Here is a 16,311-nt window from a genome sequence, read left to right as displayed (position 1 = left end):
ATTTCTTCCAATAAGTAAATAATGAAGTAATTTAACCTCATCTGCTTTCTGATCTAAAATAATTCATTTGTTCATGTTAGAAAAGGCACCTGCTTCTTCTTGAAATAGTCTCATGTACTAAGTCAATAAATGTTCTTGGTTTTATATGAAATGGAGGTCATAAAAACTTGATTGGTCAGTAAATAAGCAGAAATGAAATATATCATCCAGATTGTTGTTGTCATTGTTGAGAGAGAAAGAGAGAGAGAAAGAGACTGAGATTTTGAGTTTATTTCTCTTTTGACCATCAATCCCGGAATTCTGGATTTCAGTGTTAACTTGAACTAGAAGGGAATGCAGAGCACTAATAAAAATAATAATAATGGCTAACATTTATGTAAAAGAGGCTACTATGTACCTGACAGTGTGCTATGTTTTACAAACATTATTGGTAAATAATGTCCTTTGATCTTCACAATCACTCTGAGAGGTGGGTGCTACTATTATCCCCATTTTACAGATGAAGAAATAGAAACAGATAGAGACTAAATGATTTGCCCAGGGTCACACAGTTACTAATTAAGGCTGGATTTGAACTTAGGCGTTCCTAACTCCAGGCTCAGTGCTCCATCTACCGTACTATATCATCACATTACATTAATGACAGACATTTTACTTTTTCTGTGAATTTTTTTCTATTCATTTTGTTTGTTTCTTTAACTCCTAACCAAAAAAAGAAAGTAATACCTAATCTGAAATAACAAGGAAAATCCAGGAGGAAAATAATGATACATATTTAAATAGCCCATTATCTTGAATATAGTGTATGTTATTTCATGGATTGCCATGAAATAACATAGGCAAGCCCATCAGAATAGGTTGAGATCTGTATCACTGGAAGAAGTTTCCACGTTGTTGAGTCCACAGGTCCATAGGAGTTTACAAGAATTATTTCATAAGATCGTAGAGTGTGAGAGCTAGAATGGACGTAGGTCATGCTCCTTTTTCCCCTGAAAAAAAAAAGTGATTAGTTATGATTATATTCTCCTTATATATATTGTGACTTTCTGAAAAATCCCAAAGGATGACATTAGAATGTGTTATAAAACCAACATCTAACCATGGAGGCTAGGCTAGTTTTCTTTAAAGGGACTGAAAACATTCTCAAAACCCAATTGCTCGAGAGGGCTAAGGCTTCAACTATTGCTATAGCTTCCTGGTGGTCTACATACAAAAGTCACCCTGAGGGGAGTAATGCAGCAGGGCTGGGGGGCAGGAAGGAGAGAAATGGATCTTTAACAAAACAGAAGACTTCCAAGCATTCCTGATGAAAAGATCAGAGATGTGTAGAAACTTTAGAATTCAAACACAGAAATTAAGAGAAATATAAAATAGTAAACTTGAATGAACAATGATAATTGATTAAACAAAGATAAACTGCTTACATTCTAATATAGTCCCCTCTGAACCCATCAACAGCAGGGTCACAGAGTCTAATTAGACAAGGCTAGGGAGTGGTTCTTGATGATATTGAGAGAAGAATGGAAAGAAATAGGAAAAAGGAATACACTTGAGGGGAATAAACTGAAAGGAAGGAAAGCTCTGCCCAACTAACTCAATGTTGTAGAGTGCTGGGCCTAGAGTCACCAAGACTGGTTATCATGAGTTCAAATCTGGCCTCAGATGATTACCAGCTGTGTGATCCTGTGTAAGTCACTTAATCCTGTTTGTCTCTGTTCCTCATCTGTAAAATGAGCTGGAGAAGGAAATGGCAAACCACTCCTGTGTGTTTGCCAAGAAAACCCCAAACAGGGTCAGGAAGAGCTGGACATGACTGAAAAAACAACCAAACCATAAAGGAAACTTTATTTATTAACTGTTTAATATTTATTTCATTTACTTTATTAACTGTTAATATCAAATAATAGTAGTAGTAGTAGCATTTTGTTTTAAGTACTTTATGTAAAGTTAGTATATATTACATCATGTAATAGCTAATATTCATGTAGTCCTTTAAGATTTTCAAAGTGTTTAGCATGTGCTATGTATATTACAAGAACTCCATGAAATAGATGCTATTATTATTATTCCTGTTTTATAGATGAGATGTTAAGCAACATGTGCAGAGAGAGAAAGAATCTAAGGTAGGATTGGAGCTCACATCATTCTGACTCCAAGTCAAGCATTCAACACACTAAAACACCTAGCTGCCTCCTAAAATCTCATTTCATTCTCTTTAAAAATATTTTTTTCTTTCAATCAGCAAAAATCTGCCTTCTCCCCCTACCCCCCACCTCTCCTTAATCCATTTTCTTTAATGCCCCTTCTGCCCTTCTTCTCTTTCCCTCTCAATTCCTTTTTGAATGAAATGTATTTCTTTACCCAACTCTGTATGTGTTCTTTCTTCCTTTAGCCATTTCAGATGAGAGTGAGGTTTCGGTGGCACTCGTTCCCCCACTGCCTCCTCCTTTTTTGTATAGATGTGTACTTGTGTGCCCAAATTATACACACACACACACACACATATATTTATAGACAATTTTCCCAAACCTTCCCTTACCTTTCCCTTTCCCTCCCCCTGGTATATTCTTCTTCCCATTTCTTTCCATTCTTCTCTTAAAGTCATCAAAAGGATGGACAAAACCGAGATGGAGGATTTGTGGCAACCTAGCTGATCACTCTCAACATTCCTCTTCAAAAAACTTTAAATAATGCCTCAAACCAAATTTTAGAGCAGCAGAGACAACAAAAGGTCAGGGTGAGACATTTTTCTGGCCTAAAAAAATGTAGGAGGTCAGCAGATGTTTGTAGCATGAGGTGGAAGCCTGTCTAGAGCCCACACAGGCAGTGGCAGCAATAGAGACTACAGCAGCAGCAGCTTTGGGAGCTCTCAGCCCAGAGATGGTAAGGGGGTCAGACAACTGGTCAGAAAGAAATTACACTGAGTTCAGCTGGCACTGATTGGCAACTGTGGCCCATACACAGTTCTGAGTCACAATTCTGGGGCAGAGAGGAGTGCTGGTGGTTGGTCACAAGGGAACATGGGCCTTGGTCTCAATTCCAAGGCAAAGAGAGTGCTATTGCTTGTGACTGGGGAGAACCATGGGCTTTTCCTGGGTAAATACCAGAGTGTACACCAGGAGAGCAATGACCATACCCTCTCCCAGGATCACACCACCATGGAAGCATCCAAAACTTTCAGACCCCAAGAACTATCTCTGAAAACAGCAGCACAAAAAAGCCAAAAGCTTGGGAGATTGCCTGCTTATCCCCACAGGGGCAGAATCCAACTTTAACATGAAGTGCAAAGTCAAGAATAGGCTGGGAAAATGAGCAAACAACCAAAACAAGAAGTTAACCATAAAAAGCTACTATGGTGGCAGAGATGACCAAGACAGAAACGTATAAGAAGACAACAACGTGAAAACAGCTACAAAGTCTCAAAAATGCTAATTCAACCCAAGCCCAAGGAGAATTCCTGGAAGAATTAAAGAAAGAGATAAGAGTGGTAGAGGAAAAATTGGGGAAAGAAAAGAGAGTGATGCAAGAAATTTAGGAAAAGAGAATTAACAGCTTGGTAAATGAGACATAAAAAAAGTATTGAAGAAAATAATACCTTAAAGATAGAATGGGTCTAGTGGTAAAAGAGGCACAAAAATTCGCATAAGAAAAGAACTCCTTAAAAGGCAGAATTGGCCAAATGGAAAAAGAGGTATACCATCTCAATGAAGAAAACAGTTCCTTAAAAATTAGAATTTGGCAAGTGGAAGCTAATGACTTCATGAGACATCAAGAAACAATTTTTAAAAAGTCAAAAGAATGAAAAAATAGAACAAAATATGAAATATATTATTGGTAAAACAACTGACTTGGAAAATTGACCAAGGAAAGATAATTTAAGAATTACTAGACTAACTGAAAGCCATTATCAAGAAAAGAGCCTAGACATCATATTTCACACATCATATTTATACATATATACATACGTATAAATATATGCCTGTGTGTATACTCAGTTGTGCATAGAAATGTAACCTAATGGGGAAATAAGAAGGGAAGGAGGTAAGAGAAAGAGGAGTGATATGATAAAGGGCAGGCAGATTAAGGGAAGCAATGGTTAGAAGCAAAATAGACTCTTAAGGAGGGACAGGGTAAAAAAAAAAGAGGAGAAAAAACAGAAGAAAATGGGATGGAGGAAAATATGCAGTGAGTAATCATAGCCGTGATTGTGAATGGGATGAGCTCACCAATAAAACAGAAGCAGATAGCAGACTGGATTAGGATATCAGAATGCAACAATATGGTATTTACAAGATACACACTTGAAATAGAAACAAACACACAGAGTTATATAAAGGGTTGGACCAGAATCTAATATGTTTCAGCTGAACTAAAAAAAAGGCAGGGGCAGCAATCATGATCTCAGAAAAAGCAAAAGCAAAAATAAACTTAATTAAAAGAGATAATCAGGGAAAGCACACTTTACTAAAAGGTATCATAGACAATGAAGTAAATATTAAAAATTTTTTACAGCAAGTACTGTGGTAAAAACCTCATTTCTCAAATATATACTAAGTATAACATTGAGTCAAATTGATAATAAAAAAAAATAAGAGCTATTCCCCAACTGATCAATGGTCAAAAGATATAAACACACAGTTTTCAAAAGAAGAAATCAAAGTTATCTATAGTCATACAAAAAAAGCTCTAAATTACTCTTTAGAACTAAGCCCAAAGGGGTATAAAACTGTGCATACACTTTGACCCAGCAATGCCACTAATGATCTGTCCCAAAGAGATCAAAGAAAAAACAAAGAGACCTACATGTACAAAAATATTTATAGTAACTCTTTTTGTGGTGGCAAAGAATTGGAAATCAAAGGGATATTCATCAATTGGGGAATGGCTGAACAAGTTATGACATATGATTGTGTTGGAGTACTATTATTCCATAAGAAATAACAAGGTAGGGATGGTTTCAGAAAAAAAAAAGCATGGAAAGACCTGTATGAACTGATGCAAAGTAAACTGAAAAGTACTAGGAGATCACTGTAACACAATAACAACATTGTAATGATGACCAACTGTGAAAGACTTGGATATTCTGATCAATACAATGATCCAAGACAATTCAAAAGAAGACATGATGAAAAAGTGTTAACTAATTAACTCGGAGTGCAAATTGAAGTATAATTTTCTCACTTTCTTTTTCCTGACTTTTTTTAATATCTGGCCAATATGGAAATATGTGTTGCATAATTTCAAATGTATAATAGTTATACTGCTTGCTTTCTCAGTGAGTGGGGGAGCAGTGAAAGCAAAGGAGAAAATGTTTAAAATAAATAAATAATGATTTTTTTAAAAATTGAAAGTTAAAATGCCCCCCAGTGATTTTTAAAAAGGTCATTAAGACAACAAAACCACTTCCAAGCCTTGTCTAATTTGACTTCTGCTATGTCTCTCAATGATACGGTTCAAAGAGGATACATATCTCCTTATATTAGAATGTAAGCAGTTTATCTTTGTTTAATCAATTATCATTGTTCATTCATATTTTTCATTTTATATTTCTCTTAACTCCTGTGTTTGAAGTCTAAAGTTTCTACACATCTCTGATCTTTTTATCAAGAATGCTTGGAAGTCCCTCTGTTTCATTAAAGATCCATTTTCCCCCCTTGTAGTATTATAATGAGTTTTGCTGGGTAAGTTATTCTTGACTGTAAACTCATGTCCTTTGTCTTCTGGAACATTATATTCCAAGTTCTCAACTCCTTAAATTGGTGACTGCTAAATCATGTGGGATCCTGACTTTGACTCCTTGATATTTGAATTGTTTCTTTCCGTCTGTTTATAGGGTATTTTTCTTTGACCTGTAAAAGTTCTGGATTTTGGTTATGATGTTTCTGGGAGTTTTTGTTTTGTGATTTCTTTCAGGAGGTGACTGGTGGATTCTTTCTATTTCCACTTTGCCCTCTGGTTCCAAGAGATCTGGGCAGTTTTAGAATTTCTTGAAATATGATGTCTATGATCTCTCTCTTTCTATTTCTCTCTCTGTGTCTCTGTGTCTATCTCTGTCTCTGTCTCTGTGTGTGTGTGTGTGTGTGTGTGTGTGTGTGTGTGTATGTTCAAATAGTCCAATGATTCTTGAATTTTTTCTCCTTCATCTGTTTTCCAGGTCATTTGTTTTTGTTATAAAATTCCTTACTTGTTTTTTAAGCCTTTTGTCTTCAGTATTTCTTGTTATCTCATGGAGTCACTGGATTCTATTTGGTCCATTCAAATTTTCAGAGAGTTGTCACTTGGACAAGGTTTTGAACCTCTTGTGCCAAGCTGTTTATTCTCTTTCTAATTGTTACTTCCAGAAGTCTAATTTCTTTAACAATTTTTTTCTTAAACATTGTCATTTCATTTATAAAAAGTTTTAAACTTAAAAAAAAATCTCCCAAGAATTCTAATTGAGTTTTTGCCCACACTGTGATTTTCTTTGAGGCATCACTTGTAATTATCTTGGTGTCATTCTCTTCTTTTGCATTTCTGTCTTGAGTGTCCCTGCCCCAATAACTCATTATGATGGAGCTATTTACCCATTCTGGCAGCCTACTTCCTAACTTTGGACTTTGTGTTAGGGCTGGACTCTGCCACACTTCTAGAGAGAATGTCTAGGCTGGTCCTGTAGTTGCTTTAATGGGGTATTATAAGTTGTGCTATTCCAGGATCTCAGGGACAGGCTGGGAATCTACAGGCTTTCAGTGCTCCCAAAGTGGTCTGATCCAAGGCAAAGTCTGATTGCTGCCCACTTATTCTGAGCTCTGCAAGTTCCTGACCTGAGTTTTTGTCTGAGAACAGTGGATTGCTACTGGATTCAGTCCCTACCAGCTAGCTGACAGTAGTTCTGCGGCCAGAGTGACAGAATTTCAGGTTCCCCCTGGACTGGAATCTCTGCCCTGGGTATTATTCTGCAGGCTGGGCTAGAGGCTGGAACTGAAATTCAGTTCTGCTCCTCCTTTCTGGGTACACAACCCAGGACCTCCCTGTCTTGGAATGCCACACCCATGTGCAGATCCCCTTCTTGATCTGCCTGGGATCTGTGCCCCGGAACTGTGTAATAAAATAGCAAAGCTGCCACTTGGTACCTGTTCCCCTCACAATGTCCCAGTATGGGTCTGGGGTGCTTCATATAGGTCTGGGAGCTCTTCATATATATATATATATGTGTGTGTGTGTGTGTGTGTGTATATATATACACACACACACATACACACAAACACAAACACTCATACACACATATGTATGTATATGTGTATATATACATATATGGATGTATATGGATATGTGTATGAATGTGTATGTGTGTGTATATATATATATAATTTTTTTAGGCAATTGGGGTTAAGTGACAAGGTCAAATTTGAACTCAGGTCCTCCTGACTTCAGGGCCAGTGCTCTAACTATTGTGCCACCTAGCTGCCTTTGGGAGCTCTTCTTGCCTTGATGTTCAACCCCTCTGTGGGTGCGGGAGTGCTCTTGCCCTGACATAGTCCCTAAAGTTAGCAAAACTCTGTGTGTCTCTTTATGCAAGCTTGGGCCAAAGTACTCATGACTTTTTCTGAATTCCCCCATCAGGATTCAGTCTGATACATTTTCTAAATATGTTGGGAGTAGTTGTGGATGGGGGCCTTCTGTTATTCTGTCATCTTATCTCCTTTCATTCTAATCCTGAATCTGGACCACTAGACTGACCTGAGTCAGGCCTATCTAGCCATAAATAGAAGGAATATCAGAAGTCAACTAATTCAAAACACCCCTGAACTGACAACTGACAATTAACCCTAATAAGTAATTACCCAACCTCCACTTAAAGGCCAACCAACCCCCTTTCAAAGCTTCCCATTCCACTTTTGAACAGCTTGAATTGTTAGGAAAGTTTTGAGGGTTTTTTCCCCTTACATTGAGCTAAAAGCTGTCTTTCTGAAACTTCTCTTTGATTCTACTGGAGGCCACTATGTACCAGTTCTCCCCCTCCTCCTTCCCCTGCAATGTGAGTTAAGCTCTTTTTTACCTGAAAGATGATAAAGCAACCACCTGAAGTGGCCCAGGGCCTCAAAGGTCAAGTTATCCTTGTCTTGAGGAAGCTTCCTATTAGCCTCTAGACATCTTGACGTGGCTTCCTGATTGCCTAAGGACATAAAAGGGTTTACCTGCTTGGAGTTGGAACCCTTTAGACTTTAAGGAAATCCCCAAACCCTGAAGGTCACTGTTAGCCCAGCTGATTTGACTCATTTCCATGTGGAAATGAGGGGAGGGGCATGTCTACCCAAGCTAAGTGCTGGAATATCCTTATTGAATATCCATTCGGTGCCATGGCTAAATAAACTTCCTTTTGTTAACTACTGAATGAGTGTCTCATTTTGTTCAAACATCAATCCTGTTTGAGTCAGGCCCACCTTAAGCAGAAGTCAAGAAGAAAAAGTCTAGCTTTTCCTCAAAAACTATCCAGCTAGAGGATGATTTCAGGAAAACCTAGAAGTACTTAAGTGAAATGTTACAAAGTGAAGTGAGAAGAACCAGAACATTGTACACAGTAATAGCAATATCGTACAATGAATAACTATGAATGATTAACTATTCTCAGCAACACGACGATCCAAGACAGTCCCAAGACTCATGATGAAAAATGCTATCTGCCTCCAGAGAAAGAATTGATGTCATCTGAATACAGACTGAAGCATACCATTTTGCATTTTCTCCTTCTTTCTTTCTTTCTTCTTTCCTTCCTTCCTTCCTCCCTTTCTTCCTTTCTTTTTTTCTTTCTTTCTTTGTCTTGCTGCACAAAATTACTAATATGGCAATGATTTACTTGATTGCACTCATATAACCTATATCAGATTGCTTACCATCTCAGAGAACAGGGAGGGGAGGGAAGTAGGGAGACAAAAAGTTTGAAACTCAAAACTTTAAAAAAGTGTTAGAATTGTTTTTACATGCAATTAGGGGTGGGGAGGAATAAGATATTATTTTTAAAAAACTATCCAGCTAGATCACACATAACCAGATTTTTATGCCAAATAGCCATCTCCAAAGCTGGAATGTTAGAATTTATCAGAAGCTTAGTTTTATCGTTGTCCTTTATGCTAAATAAGGCTATTTCTCTTACAACCTGTGAACACAAGCACTAAGCACACAGATGTTGCATCATCAAGAGGCTTTTTCCCCTAGCCAGTTATTTACAAAATATCTGGTGGGGGGGGGGCTTAGCCAAGATGGTGGACTAAAAGCAGTGATTTGCTTGTGCTCTCCCACCCCTCTAAATACCTGTAAAAAAAGGTTCTAGGGGCAATTAGGTGGGGCAGTGGATAGAGCACCGGCCCTGAAGTTAGGAGGACCTCAAACCAAACACTTGACATTACTAGCTGTGTGACCCTGGGCAAGTCACTTAACCCCAATTGCCAAAAAAACAAAAAAAAACCACTCTAAACAAATTCTAGAGCATCAGAATCCACAGAAAGACAGAGTGAAACAAATTTCCAGCCCAAGACAAACAGAAGGTCAGCAGGAAATGTCTGTTGCACCAGGCAGGTAGAGGAGCACAGTTCAGCATGGGCACCACAGGCAAAGACCAGGCCTCAGGGAATCTGGATCAGGCCCCAGGGGGCTGAATCACAGGGAACTGTGGCAATTTCCAGACTTCTCAACCCACAAACACCAGAGACAACTTAGAAGGTCAGTAGGAAATGTCTGTTGGACCTGGTTGAGACAGTAGCACAGTCTGGCCCCAGTTCTAGCACAGCCCCCGGACAGCGACTGCTTCTGGAGCTCTTTACCCACAGTGGTGGGAGGGATCCAGCAGCTTATCAGAAGGGGATTACAGGGATCTCTTTGCTGGTGCTGAGGCAGAATTCTCTTACTTGGCCCATGCTTGGATATGGGTCATAGTTCTGAGTGGCTGTCCTGGGACAAGAAGGAGAGCTGGCATGGTCGTGCTTGGAAGGGAAATCCTCTTCATAGTTCCAACGCAGAAAACAGTGCTTGTGGTCACTCATAGACCAGAGCACAGGCCAGGAAAGGAGTAAACACCTCTCCTTAGATCATACCACCTTTGAAGAACTAAAAATTTACAGGTCCCTAGAAGTATTTCTGAAAACAGCTGCACAAAACCCCTGAAGCTTGGGACAGTACAGTTTCCACACTGGAAGCAGACCCTTACCTTAACAAAGAGTTTAAAATTCAAGTAATCGGCTGGGAACATGAACAAACAGTTCCAAAAAAGTCAGACCATAGAATCTTACTTTGGTGACAGAGAAGATCAAAACATACAAACAGAAGAAGACAACAAAGTCAAAGCTCCTACATCCAAAGCCTCCCAGAAAAAATATGAATTAGGCCATGGAAGAGCTCAAAAAGGTTTTTGAGAAGTAGAGGGAAAACTGGGAAGAGAAATGAAAGTGATGCAAGAAAATCATGAAAAACAAGTCAACAGCTTTCTGAAAGAGACCCAAAAAAATACTGAAGAAAATAACACCTTAAAAAAAACAGCCTAACCCAAATGGCAAAAGAGATCCAAAAGGCCAATGAGGAGAAGAACGTCTTAAAAAGCAGAATTGGCCAAATGGAAAAGGAAGTCCAAAAGCTCACTGAAGAAAATACTTCCTCAAAAATTAGAATGGAGCAAATAGAAGCTAATGATTTCATGAGAAATCAAGAAATTATAAAACAAAACCAAAAGAATGAAAAAATAGAAGACAATGGAAAAATATTGGAAAAACAATTGACCTGGAAAATAGATCCAGGACAGATAATTTTAAATGCTTGCACTACCTGAAAGCTGTGATCACAAAGAGGGTCTAGACATCATCTTTCAAGACATTATCAAGGAAAATTGCCCTGATATTCTAGAACCAGAGGGTAAAATGGAAATTGAAAGAATCCACTGATCATCTCCAGAAAGAGATCCTCAAAGGACAGCTCCTGGAATATTATAGCCAAATTCCAGAGTTCCCAGGTCAAGGAGAAAATATAGCAAGCAGCCAGGAAGAAACAATTCAGGCATTGTGGAAACACAATCAGGATAACACAAGATCTAGCAGCTTTTACATTAAGGGATTGGAGGGCTTGGAATATGATATTTCAGAGGACAAAGGAACTAGAAGTACAACCAAGAATCGCCTACCAGCAACACTGAGTATAATCCTTCAATGGGAAAAAAATGGATATTCAATGAAATAGAGGACTTTGAAGTATTCTTGATGAAAAGACCAGAGCTGAATAGAAAATTTGACTTTCAGATACAAGACTCAGGAGAAGCATGAAAAGGTAAATAAGAAAGAGAAATCATAAGGGACTTATTAAAGTTAAACTGTTTACATTTCTACACAGAAAGATGATATTTGTAACTCATGACACCATTCTCAGTATTAGAGTAGTTGGAGGGGAAAAAATATGTATAGATAGATAGGTAGATAGATAGACAGATAGATGGCACAGGGTGAGTTGAAGATGAAGGGGTGACGTCTAAAAAATAAAATTAAGTGGTGAGAAAGGATTATACTGGAAGAAAAAGAAAGGGAGAGGTAAAATGGGGTAAATTATCTCACATGAAATAGACAAGAAAAGGCTTTTACAGTGGAGGGGAAGGGGGAATGTGAGAGGGAATGAGTGAATCTTACTCTCATTGGATTTGGCTTAAGGAGGGAATAACATACACACTCAATTGGGTATGGAAATCTCTTAGCCTACAGGAAAATAAGGGGAAAGGGATAAGAGAGGAGAGATGATTGAAGGGAGGGCAGATTGGAGGAGGGGGTAATCATAAGCAAATACTTTTTGAAGAGAGACAGGGTGAAAGGAGAGAATAAAATAAACAGAGGGTGGGATAGGATGAAGGGAAATACAGTTAGTTTTTCACAACATGACTACTATGGAAGTGTTTTGCATGACTACTCATGTATAATCTATATCGAGTTGTTTGCCTTCTCAATGAGGGTGGGTAGGGAGGGAGGAAGGGAGAAAATTTGGAGCCCAAAGTTTTAAAAATGAATGTTAAAAAATATTTTTACATGCAACTGGGAAATAAGATATACAGGCAATGGGGTACAGAAATCTATCCTGCCCTACACAAAAATAGAAGGGGAAGGGGATAAGAAAAGGGGGGGAGATAGAAGGAAGGGCAGATTAGGGAAAAGGGTATTCAGAATGCATGCTGTCTTGGGGTGGGAGTAGGAGAGGTATGGAGAGAAAATTTGGAAGTCAAAATCTTGAGAAGTGAATGTTGAAAACTAAAAATAAATTTTTTTTAAAAAGAGAATGAAGGACAAAGTACAAAAAAAAATTTACAAATCAATTATTTACTGTAATTTACAAAGAATAAACTTCAATATAGCCACCATATTTTATCTTTGCATTTTTCTCAGTCCCTAGCACAGTGCCTTACACATAGTAGGTGTGTCGTAAAAGTGTGTTAAATAGATGTATCCTTAGTCTTGATACTGTGAGAGAGATACAAAAGCCAGAAAAGAGTGTAGAAACTCTTATATCTACATATATTTTCAAGATTGTCCTTTCTGTGGTATCAAAATATTGTGTTCCTGTCTTCTTGCTGGTAAGAGTACTCTATAACTAGGTCAACACAGATCCACCATGATGATACTCTCTGAGTATCTTTATGCCATACTGTTGCCTTCTACCCTTTCTCTCAGCCCCAACTTTCTATCTCTAGCTTTGGGAACGGTAATTGAACTAATACAAAGGTCAATAGAGTGCCCTAGACATCCCTATGACTTCCCCCAAAACACCCTTCATTGGTTACCATTTATTTCTTTGGTGTTGCTTTTCCTTGTCTCTGCGGTGAGGGACACTACAGCATCTTGAAAAGAACATAGAAGCTTCTTGTAGGCCTGCTTTTGGACATGAGTGATAGAGGAGTCCTTCTTACCTCCCCATTTTAACGTAGGTGCAAATATTCTCTGACTACTTTCTGTCAGCCTGGGGTTCATACTCTAGTGATGAAAAGTCTTTAATTGGTTCCTGAGACAGAACTCTATGGATATACTAAAGGAGTGGTTTCCACCTCCACCCCCACTTCTAGGCCTCCTCTTCCTTTCCTACTGGCTTCTAAGTAAGTGAATGATTCTCTGAGATCTTCAAAAGATTGAGTGGGGAGCATACTTCTTCCCACCTGACTGTAAGCCATGAGCTCATGACCTTTTACAGGTGCCTTAAACTACAATGGAGTTGCCTTCCTTTTGTGTCTTCTTTCCTGTGGTATAAGGCCTTGTGAGATCTAGTATAGTCTCTTCTTCAGGTACTCAAGCAGCAGGCTATCTATTACAGAGGCTACTATAGCAGTTATGGCAGCAGCAAGAGAAATAGGGAGGTCCAAAGGAAAAGAGTGGCCTGAAGAGAAAGAAACTACTGTAAAGAAAGAACCCATTTGATGTTAATCCAACTGTACAATAGAGGTGAAAATACAAAAGGGAAAATTAGCAGTCCTTGCATAGAAACCAATTGCAAATATCACAAAGATGCTTCCTAATTATGCTGGTAGTAAGTAATATTACTGGATTCTGTTCTAATCCTTATGTTATTCTTTCTCACTTAGCATTTTCTTTTCTTCATCGGAATAAAACTTCCTGTCCCATTCTTGACTCACGTTTGTATTCTGGGCACCTTTCTCCCCCCACTCCCAGTGGTGAAGCTTAGAATAGAGCCAAAACTGGAAAAGTCCCTAGGATACACATGGTGCAGTCATGAGGCAGTAACTAGGAGAATGGAGAGGGGGGCATTTCCTTTATTGAGGCATCATTCTCCCCAGACTGAACCTGAACACACTGTGAGAGCAGGCGATGGAACAAAATGGGAGCCAATCATCAGCCCATGTGGCTTCAGTGAATGGGTACCTAGTTAGCTATGGTACTACATTGGAATGTAAGCTCCTTGAGGGCAAGGACTATCTGTCTTTTTGTATTTCTATCCCCAGCCCTTAGTACTGGGCCTGTACTAAAACAAATGTTTTTCATTCATTTATTATTTATTCCTATTAATAAGAGAATGGCTGAACAAATTATGGTATATGAATATAATTAATATAATTGTATAACAAGAAACAAGGAATATGAGAAAGACAGAGAATCTTGGGAAGATATGAAGTGATGGAGAGAGAAATTAGCAGAAGCAAGAGAACAATATACATAGCCTACAATAGAAGGAATATCACAATGAACCATAATAACATGGAGGCAATTATTTGGCACAGTAGATAAAGTGCTAGGCCTGCAGTCAGAAAGACCTGAGGTCAAATCTGGCCTCAGAAACTTGCTAGCTGTGTGAGCTTGGGCAAGTCACTTAACTTCTGTTTGCCTTAGTCACCTCATCTGTAAAATGGGAATGAAAATAGTTCCTACCTCTCAGGATCATTGTGAATTTCAAATGACATAATAATTATAAATCAGTAGCACAGTATCTGACAGATAGTAAGTGCTACAAAATGTGAAGAAAAATAGTACCTTTTCATCAAAAATTTAGATATGGATGTGAATGTGGATGTAGATGTAGATATATAGGTCAATATGAATAGAAATGGAGGTAGAGGTAGATAGACAGATAGATAGATAGATAGATAGATAGATAGATAGATAGATAGATAGATAGATATGAATATGAATATGGATATGGATATGGATATGGATATGGATATACATACATACCTTGAGGAACTTAGCACCTAGTCAGGATATTATAGCATAAACACACGAAATAACTAAGGAATGCTTTCCCAAAAAGGCAACATATCAATAAATGAAAGTCTCCATTGCTTCCTTTCTCTGATTGCTGGAATCGGCATCATCCTCTCCATTTCCTAGAACTCACAATGTTAATGCTACCTTTGATGTCTCTATCATTTTTATTTCTCAATGTTTTTTGATGTAAGAAGAGAATATTTTCTAGTTACTTAACCAGAAAGAAAGGCTTATTTTTCTTCCTGACAGAACCATGGTGCTCTCATGAGCCTGAAAATTGTCAGTGATATCTTGAAGAAAGGGGAAATTTTGAAAGAGTAGCCAGAATTTAGGTCAGAGGAAAGTCACTAGAGTTAAGGTCAAAATTGCTGTCTTTGAATCCCAATCCTGACACAGACTTAGGCTTATCACTCTCCTCTGAGTGTCCATATCCTTCTCCATTAAATAGGGATAATAATACTGCTAGCCACCAGATTTTAAGGCAGCATTGGAGGACATAATGTCTGTAAAGTTGCTTTGTAAACATTAAAAGTAATATATGACGTTGATTCTCAATGTTGGTGCCATTAGTTTTTGAGTCTTATCATTTCTACTTCTACAATATCTCTCCCATCCATCCCCTTCTCCCAATTCACGTGGACACCACCTTAGTTCAGGCCATCATTACTTCTCACCTGAACTATTTCAATAGCCTCCCAATTGTTCTGACTGTCTCTTCCCTCTCCCTCCACACAAAGTGAGTTTCCCATAGAGCAGGTCATTTCTCTACTCAAGAAACTCCAGGGATTCCCTATTTGCTCTAGGATCAAATACAAACTCTTCTGTCTGGAATTTGAAGCCCTTCATAACTTTGCCCCAATCTACTTTTCCAGACTTACTATATCTTACTCCTTTTCATGCTCTCTGGTCTCTAGTAAAACTGACCTTGCTGATCTTTAGTCATAACGACTCTATCCTTCATCTCCATGCCTTGGCCCTAGCTGTACTCATCCACCCAAAACTTGAAAATGTCAAAGTATTAGAAGACACCTTGTTTTCCAGAGCTAAGGCCCAGCAAGCAAGATTTGCCCTGAGCTTGGCATAACAACCCTATGTGTGCCCTCTGGATGATCTCACCCTCAGGCAAAATCACATAATTATTGTATTGCTTTGACCAAGGCCAGGTGTTCTCTGAGCTCAGACAAGTTCTGGTCATGAAGCCCGGCTATGAATCAAACTTGTCATGTTGTTGCCTTTACCTCTCATTGTCAGGGCTACATATCACCATTGGTATAAGTATTGAAATCTCTCCGCATTGCCTGGGGTCCTCCTCACGAGGGGCTAGGCTCCCGAACCGTGTATCCTTGCTTGTAAGCCATTTCCCTTCTTTGAAATTAAACTTCTGTTTAATTCCTGACTCTCCTGCCTGCCTTGTTCCACTCCTGCCACCCACAGGTCAGAGGCCAGTTCTGGCTGGGTGACAGAATGCACTCTCTCTTCATTCCTGCCTTTTCTAGTTCCTAGTTTCCCTTAAGACACAGCCCAAATTCCACCTTCTACATTTTGCTTTGTTGAAGCCTCTTCTGGGTCCTAGTGCATTCTTCTTCAAATTACTTTGCAT

General features: G+C 38.6%; 1 long non-coding RNA gene across 1 annotated transcript in view; it reads right to left on the bottom strand.

Annotated features, from left to right (window-relative positions):
- Nucleotides 1-255: 255 nt before the first annotated feature.
- LOC110210882 (uncharacterized) overlaps nucleotides 256-16,311 on the bottom strand; it is an 86,867-nt gene continuing 70,811 nt past the window's right edge. Inside the window, exon 3 of the long non-coding RNA XR_002325201.2 lies at nucleotides 256-989. This is a non-coding gene — a long non-coding RNA (uncharacterized LOC110210882). The remainder of the gene's footprint in view (nucleotides 990-16,311) is intronic.

The sequence above is a fragment of the Phascolarctos cinereus genome, unplaced genomic scaffold (assembly GCF_003287225.1).
Source record: "Phascolarctos cinereus isolate Bilbo 61053 unplaced genomic scaffold, phaCin_HiC Scaffold_726;HRSCAF=1367, whole genome shotgun sequence".
Taxonomy (NCBI): Eukaryota; Metazoa; Chordata; class Mammalia; order Diprotodontia; family Phascolarctidae; genus Phascolarctos; species Phascolarctos cinereus.
The sequence above is the reverse complement of the archived record's forward strand: the minus strand, read 5'-3'. Positions and strand labels throughout refer to the sequence as shown.